General features: G+C 43.5%; 1 long non-coding RNA gene across 1 annotated transcript; it reads right to left on the bottom strand.

Moving 5' to 3' along the window:
- Window positions 1-1,987: 1,987 nt before the first annotated feature.
- Window positions 1,988-4,583, bottom strand: LOC127666769 (uncharacterized). The gene is made up of 2 exons (XR_007973706.1): window positions 4,451-4,583; window positions 1,988-2,626 (listed from the first exon to the last, which is right to left on the bottom strand). It is a non-coding gene; the product is annotated as an uncharacterized LOC127666769 (long non-coding RNA).
- Window positions 4,584-7,965: the final 3,382 nt, after the last annotated feature.

The raw sequence follows: 7,965 nt of genomic DNA on the forward strand, positions 1-7,965 counted from the left end.
TTTCAGTTTGTTTCTAGGTTTTTGTTTTTGTTTTCCCATTTGAAGTATGGTTTTGTAGTGTAGCCCAGGCTGGCCAAGAACTTGGGTCTAAAACATGATACCTTTCATAGGTATGGGGACTTTCCCGTCTCCACTGTTTGAGTTCTCCTTGCAGTTGGTTTTATTCCTTGTCCACACTTGAGCTTTGTTTTATATTAAGAATTTCATGGTTGAATCTAAATTCCAAGCAAACAGTCTTGTTCCTCAGAGCGGCAGCAGAGTGCGTCCTAGTCAGACAGTGTAGGTATAGGACTTGATTCAGACAGGTGTGATTTTTGTTTAAGAGTTCAATAATAAATAAATAAATAAAACCTCCCCCTTTTCCAAATTAAAGCTTTCTTGATAAGGACATCTTTGGTCAAGGATTATTTTTTTAGGGCAACAGTGTCATGGGAGGGACAAAAAACATATAAGTGTTAAAAGAAAGCCTACTCACACAGAAAAGTGAAGTGACTGATAGGGAGCGGCCACTTAAGGACCAATGGCTGGAGGTGGGAAAGCCTCAGCTACTTCAGAATGACTATGGAGCATCACAAAGTTCCAGGACAGGACTAACCATTGCCTGTCTGAGGCTAGGACGTTACAGGGGCATCCACTGTGCAGTTAACATGGAGACCCTGGCGACGCTAAATGAATATAACAGTTACCCGCCTTTGACCCACTGAAGGAATGCCAGTGGAGACTGTCCCTCACACTGATAGTCTCTCTCACACAGGGCCATCTCTCTTAAGTGGCCTTTGAGAAGGAGCCACCTGTCTGTCTGAGGCCAAGACACCAATGTGGTATCTACTACAGAGTGTGCATAGAGATCCCGAGGATTCCAGACTGAAAGTTACAATTACCTGTAGTTAAGTTCATGACAGTATGAGGGTAAAGACAATCACACAAACTTTTGCATGAATTAAGCAAGCCCTGTTTTATGTCAGACAAGGCTGTTTCTCACAGGTTGGCTTTGAGAAAATCACAGTGAACCAACAGACAGTGGGGTTTATATCCCTCTAAAAACTGATGGTGTAAGGGGAGGTGGGGGGGATTGTTTATATAGGAATTTGTCTGAACATTTCAAAACTTGTCAGGGTGGAGGTCAGTTCATACAGCTCATAGTAAGAGTATAGGCTTCAGAACTAGTCAAATTTCAGAAAATGGGCCAAGATATGATCAAATTCAAGTTTTACAAAAAAACCAAAAATGCAATGATTCTATTTTGACCTTGTAATAAGGTTCCTAACCTTAAGATGGAGTAGCGCTGCTCCTTCACTGCCCAGAGGCTAGAGACTACAGCAGAGGCTCACGGTGGTCACTGGCTTTGTTTACAGGTCCATGTAGCCATGCACGGGCAGGAAGCCCTCTTTTCTGAGAACATGCCCTTAAAAGAAGTCATCGCACATTTGGAGCAACAGAAGGTAGCAACAACTCCCGCACAAGAGAACACAAGGGCACTCTTGGAGATCCCCAAAGATGTGTTCTTGGCAGCAGGGGAGTCAGGCTGGACAGAAGAGGGCTGCCGTGTGATTCTCTACTTGTGTACAGTTTTATCAATTGTCTTATTTGTCACAGGACATGAAAATCCAGACGATGGCTGCCAACCCCCTTGGAACACTAGTGTTGGAAGTGACGGTGTTAATAGTGCTGGAACTGTGAGGGATTCCCTTTGCACCTTCCAGAGAGTGCAATATCAGGAGTTTGAAGACAGGGATGTTTCTTATGGAGTCCCACAGGTTTCCAGAAGAGTAACTCAAGATACTTCCAGGTCCCAGGAAGTGTCCCTGAGGGCACCTTCTTCTGAAGAGGTCCTTATGGAGGAACAGCCAGTGTTTCTCTCCCTCATCGAGCAGTCTGAGGAGACTGGAGACGGCTACAATGCTACTGATGTGAGTGGCGGGGTTATTCGTCTCACAAGTGAGGGAGATTCCATTTTCATTATCCAGGGAGAGCAGTACTCTGTACCTGATGTGGAAAGGCTTTTATTACAGAGAGCCTCAGGATTTAAGAATAGCAGTGTGCAGTACCCGCAGGTCCCTAGACATGTCTCTGTGGGCAGCTTCTCCTGGAGTTGTCCCTATGGAGGTCCCAGGCTTCCTCTGCAGGCCAGAGCAATCTACCCCTAAGTCTGTCCCTCTTTTCCAGAATCATGAGGCAAATTCCACCTTTAAGGGTAACCAAGAGAGACTCCAGAGAGACCCAAACCATACAAATGCGAGGAATGTCCCAGAACCTTCAAATATCCCTGCAAACTCTCCATCCACCCGAAAACACACAAGAAGGAGAGGCCATTCTTCTGTAAGGTGTGCCAGACAGGCTTTCACCAAGTCTCGGAACTTCGAGTTCATGAGGTCATACACAAGGCAGGGAAGCCTTTCACATGCGATGCCTGTGGAAGGGCCTTCCGATACAAGACCAACCTGCAGGCTCATGAGAGGATCCACACAGGAAAGAAGCCATACTCCTGCTCCCTGTGTGATAGCAGCTTCCGCCAGTCATCCACATACCACAGTCACCTCAGGAAGTTCCACAAATCAGAATGAAGCGCTCACACCTCCGGGTGAGCAGGGATTCAGCCTCAGGGTCTCATCTGCACATTAGAAGCCTGTTAGGGAGTTAGCCAGTTAAGCTCTTTCATTTAACATTCAGATTATTCCTTCCATGTGCTGTCCCATGCCACTGGCATGTGAGGGTAAACATGAAGTTTTTGTCAGTTTGTTCACCAAATTTTTTCAAGTGCCTAAATACTGGCTGTTATCTGATTTTCCAGTAGTAAATAAATGTTGATGGTTCTGTTTCTACTGTGCGTTGTTTCTTGTGCTTTTATGTGTCCTGTGTGTGGATGGGTGCCAGTGTGTGGGGCTATTGTGTCTTACTTTCTACCTCATTTGAGACAGTCTTTTTTAACAATTTGTTCTCCAGGTAAGGTGACCCCAAAGAGCATACAAATCCTTTTGTCTTTGGTCTCCACAGTTGTTAGGATGTTGAAATCTGACAAATGTCTCTGCCTCTAGATCTGCCTTTCAAAAATTATTTTATGTGTTTGTGCTTGAGTGTATATATTTGCACTTCCTGTTTTATGTGTCTATGGATACATCAGATCTCCTGCTTTTGTCTTATTTTGTTTTGACTATTACCTGATCTACACAGAATGTTACCTCGCCTTGCCAGTTTGACCTGCATCCCCCATTGTATTTTCTTAATTTTGGAGGATGTGTTTAATTTTGCATAAAGTTTGGACATTTCTGAGTTGTTTATAGAAAATTTATCCAAGTGTGAATCCATTCCTCATTTGTTTTATATTTTAGGTTGTTTTTCAAATTTAGTTGTAAGTATTTCTGTATCACAGAGACATAAGACAGGGTTTCTTTGCATGTAGCCTAGCTTTTCTATAAATGACTTGGTAATCCAGGTTCGCCTCAAATTCATTGGTCTATCTGTCTCTGCCTATGCCTCTTGGGTGCTAGGATTAAGGCTTATGACATTGCATCTAGTGAACATATTCATCTTTAGGAAACATCTATTACTTTCCATTTAAATAATAGAGAAAATCTAATTCCATAAAGAAAAAAATTTTAGACGTTTCTTCACTGAGTTAGGCGTATTTATATTTCTAGAAATATGCTTTCTCACATTTTGTCCCTTTGGTGTCATTAGCAATAGGAAGTTAAGTTTCAGCCTGTTTTACCCTGTTGTAGTAAACGATAACGCTACCTTCAAATGGGGCATGAGCCCTGTTCTCCCTTTTATTTCCAACTATGCGGAATCTTTTTATCTGTCACAGGATGCTAAGACAGTAAATCGTATGGAAGCACTAAGCTTCCAGTAACTGACTTCTTCAGTGTGGAGTGCTCACTAGTCATTTGATCGTAGCATCTTCCTTACAGACTTTACTATTCAATAATGTGAAAATTTTCAAATAAATTTATCTATAGAAATAATAGATTTATTCAAATTTATACAAACATTTTACATGAAATTAAACAATATGTAAATGAAGATGAAAAATTAAAAGGCAGAAAGAAGACATGATGGCTCAGGAATGTGTGTGTGTGTGTGTGTGTGTGTGTGTGTGTATGTGTGTGTGTGTATGTACACACCTTCAATTTTATTTTATATGTATGGGTATATTTCCTGCATGAATGTCTATACCCTATGCATAAAATACCTGAAAATATCAGAAGATGGCATTGGACCCCTTACGAGTGAAATTACTCATAGTTTTGAGCAGCTATTGAATGCTGAAAATAAACCCTGGATCTTCTAGGTGATGGCAACATTCCTTTAACCTCTGAGCCAGCTCCAAACTGTTTTTCTCACATGTAGACACTACAATCCTCCACATATCACCATTGGTTTGAAAACCGTCTCAATGTTATGGAAATGGAGGTTACCTTAAGAAAATTAGCCCCGGAAAGGCCAATGTTACCTTTTCTATGATGTGAATCGGAGTCAAATAGGAATTTCTGAGACGAGGAGAAGCTCCAGAGAGCGGCAGACGGGAACATGGATGAAACACTGCGGAGATGAATGTGACACAGACACATACTGCACACATGTGAAAACACCATGTTGTAACCCCTCAGTATGTACAGTTAATATACTCTAAGTTAAAAAGTAACTAAAACCTGCCACCACAGCCCTGAGGCACACTTGGTTAATTTTACTCCGATGTCGATCTTCATGAGTCCGGTAACATCCACTTTCTAGAAGGTGCATCAAAATATTTTAATTGTGTGAAATTATGCTTCTTGTATATATCTCTTCAAGAAAATACATCTCTGGCCCCTTCCCTTCTCCGGCGGAGTTACATTACTAACATACTTAATTTATAATAACTTTTTCTAGAAAAATTTTTGTTTATGCGAGGAAAAAACTGGGTTTTTCATGTGATCATCTGGTCCCCTGGAGTGCGCGCATCCTCAAAACACAAGTACTTCGTGTTGAACAGAGCTGCATCACCTCCACAGTGAGAGGAAACCACACGAGGGAGCGCTCCCGTTCCGACTTTAATGCGGTTCTTAAGAGGCACTGACATACTGTTTTGATTTATATTGAAATTGAAACCCATAGACCACATGAGAAATCTGTTTGGTATTTTACCAATGTCACCTCTATCTGTACAACAGCTCCAAGAGGAAATCCTAGGCAGATCAAACAAGAGGGTGGTGATGCCCACACCACCCTTTAGACAGATAAATCAGCTTCCCGGTAAGTTACTCCCAGCCTTCCCCAGGAGTTGCTGAGGATCCCCTTAGGTCCTAGGAACCTGAGACAGTACAGTGCCAGCCCCCACTCACCACCCAGACTAGAGACAGGAAAAAAGCCAGCCTCCCGCGTGGTGCACGCCCACAGTAAGACCACCAGGCTCAGCAGGCTGCTCAGGAAGTGCTTGGTGTACATTCTAATCCTTAGGAGCCAAGCCCTTCCTCAGAGCCCGTCACTCAGTATTTTCTTGTGTCAAAGTAAGAACATTTTCCTTGGCAGAATACATTCATGGCCACGTTAACCCAAACCTCCTTTTCTGAACCCCTGATCACAGGACTCACAGAGTGGGCTGACAGCAGGTGTTATGACAGCAAGATAATTAGAGAGATCCAGGAAGGAAAGGGAGGGGAGGGGCTAAAGGAACAGGAAGTGGTGGGTGAAAAAGACAGGGACAGCACGGGGGTTTGAATGAAAACCTGAATTTCTTTGCATGGCAATGCTGTCTCCAGCACTTGGAAAATTAGGAAACTGTCAGGGTTCACTTTGCTGAATATTTTTTAATGAATGTACCTGAATTTCTCTATTTTCTTCTAAAAATTTAGTCTGACACTTTAAACCTGGGTGCAAACAGGGAGACATACCTGAAAAAAATACCAACCATCTTCAGCAAATCAGAGTCTATTGTTTTAAAGGTGAATTATTTATAGCTCTCCCCAAAGTACAATGCAGCCTTAGATTAAGGAACAGTTTGAGAATAGGAATTCTGTATTCAAATCACGCCCATTTCAACTTCAGAACACATATACTGGAGAAGTGGGTGGGAGGGAGGAGACAGCAGTGGGTTCGATTTCTTGGTTTTGTGTTAAATGCATCCATCTCTGAGGATGCTCAGTAAAGCTAACTTAGAGCTGACCATAAGCCACCAGTGGCTTGGTTATAACAGCCCTAATCTAATAAACGACCTGGAGATCCCGGAGTCATAATGCTTTTAAAGCATGCATCTACCTCCCCCCCCCCAACAGAACTTTGCTTCTATAAATTTGGGGCAGGAAGCATATGGGTGCCCCGCCCCCGCCACACCAAGATTCACCCAAGTGGACCTTTGCTAGCTTAATCCAATTCCCAGTCAGAACACAACTGTGTGCTCTAACTGCATGACACCCCAACTCAAGTCCGTGCACTGTGGATCTGAGCACCTTCTAACTGCACGAGTGTGCAGGTGAGGCGTGAGGTGACTCTTCTCTAGCTGCTAAGGCTCCCCAGAAGAATTTTAACCTCTTCAGCACTGCAAATGAGGCTGCTTGCAAGGGAATGGTTCTGCTCACTTCACAGTGTCCAATGGAATGCTGATCCACAGCTTCCTCAGCATGGATGGGAGGGCTCTTCTCCTCCCACCTGCCCGCTCCCTGCCCCCCGCCCGCCCACTCTCCGACCCCCACTCGCCCACTCTCCGCCCCCCACCCGCCCTTTCTCTGCCTTGTGCCCGCCCGCCCCGCTCTGTGCCCCCGCCCACCCACTCGACCGCCTCCCGCCCGCCTGCACCCCGCCCCGCGCCCACTCGGCCCACCTGCTTACCGCCTCCCATCCACCCGCTCACAGCCTCCAGCCCACCCAATTGCCAACACCCTCCCACTTATTCACTGCCTCCCTCCCACCTGCTGGACACACCCACCGGATCAATCTGCTGGCTCCAAGCTGAAAGTGCTAATAACCACACTAATCTCAAAATTCAACTGTGAATTTTCTTGGTGTACACAGCAAGTAGCCTGCAATACTCCTTAATACCTCCTTTTCTTTTTGCTTTGTTTTTAGGGTTTGGTCCTACAACTCACTCTGAGACCAGGCTGGCCTTCAACTCAGAGATTTGCCTCCCACCCGCCCCTGGCCAGCCTTTCTGAGCAGGCCACTCCACATCCACCCCTGCCTCCAAGCTAACTCCACAGGCTGTTTTCTAAACTGAGAATAAGCTTAGCTACTTAAACTGTAAACTAGCTACTAAGCCAGGAGCACTGGGCTCAAGTGTATACATGAACTGTACCCACACTTTTAAGGTTGTTTCATTCAGATATCTCATTTTTAGTTTTACTTTCATTTTCCATTTCACAAAAAGGGACAGTTTTTATTAGTTTTCTTTGTATAAACCTGAACACTGTTTTAAATCTCTGATTTAGTTCTTGGCCTCTTGTCTACTGAATTATCTGTGAGCTTTCTCTGCATGTTACACAAATTATTATTTGGTGACCGGCTCCTAAGCAAGATTTTTTTTTTTCTGATTTTGTATGTCTTCTGGGCAGTAGTTTATCTTATCTTGTTATGGAGTCTATTTCCCAGGAAATAAAATTTGAATGTAAACAAGGAAGGTTGTGAAATGCTACATTTATTCCCTGCTTAGAATTTCACCAGAATACTTTATTTTCTTTTGCCACAAAAGGTAGCATTGTGATTATTGGTAAAGTGTGAAAGGTGTCAAGAGATGAGATAATGTTGCTACATGGATAGAATAATCTGGATTTGACAATTCAACTGGGTGTATATGGTGTAATGCGGGTTTGGGGAGGAGATTACATTGTAAGCTCTTTTGTTGTAGCATAGAGTGTACTGCATTAGAAAAGCAGGCATTTTGCCTTCGGAATATCCCCACACCCAGAACAGCGGTTCATCTAGTCTGAATAAAGTTGAATGAGAAAAATTTTTATTCACTTTTTGCAATATTTCAACCATCTTGAAATAATCTCA

This window comes from Apodemus sylvaticus, chromosome 16 (genome assembly GCF_947179515.1).
Source record: "Apodemus sylvaticus chromosome 16, mApoSyl1.1, whole genome shotgun sequence".
Classification (NCBI taxonomy): Eukaryota; Metazoa; Chordata; class Mammalia; order Rodentia; family Muridae; genus Apodemus; species Apodemus sylvaticus.